The 533-nt window shown below is 40.9% G+C and overlaps 1 non-coding gene across 1 annotated transcript; it reads left to right on the forward strand.

The window, feature by feature from the left end:
• The first annotated feature begins 230 nt into the window (after positions 1–230).
• Trnak-uuu lies at positions 231–303 on the forward strand. Its single transcript has one exon. It is a non-coding gene; the product is annotated as a tRNA-Lys (tRNA).
• The last annotated feature ends 230 nt before the right edge of the window (positions 304–533 follow it).

Here is a 533-nt window from a genome sequence, read left to right on the forward strand (position 1 = left end):
ATCACTTTACCTGTTTGTGAGCGAGTGAAAGCAGTGGCGTTACTAATGAGTTTGTCTAGGCGCATAGTGGATACGTTTCATGGCAAAAGATGTGATCATTGTAAACCGCCTGTAGTCTAAAGGCAGTAAAGTTTTGGCGTCAAAACGTTGAGCAAGAGATTAATTTAAAGTTTTTGTAAAAAAAGACGCTTGTGCGATATCGTTTTTTCTATATAATCTCGCGCTCAGTTGGGCCGTTAGCTCAGTCGGTAGAGCAGTTGACTTTTAATCAATTGGTCGAGCGTTCGAATCGCTCACGGCCCACCATGTATTTCAAAGGCTTGTAGTGTTTATTCATTACAGGCCTTTTTAAATTCTGTAATATCCTTTTTTTTAGTCACCGTTTTAGTCACCTGATTTCGTCGCTGGATTCAAAAAATAGGGTTTTCATGAGTATTCAATGATACCTGTTGTTAGAGTGCTCTGCGCTCCACTCATTCAGCCATCACTTTCTTGCGTTCATCCGCTCCCATCTCAGCCTCAAAGATTTCCTA

Source organism: Priapulus caudatus, unplaced genomic scaffold (assembly GCF_000485595.1).
Source record: "Priapulus caudatus unplaced genomic scaffold, Priapulus_caudatus-5.0.1 Scaffold17084, whole genome shotgun sequence".
In the NCBI taxonomy this organism is placed as follows: Eukaryota; Metazoa; Priapulida; class Priapulimorpha; order Priapulimorphida; family Priapulidae; genus Priapulus; species Priapulus caudatus.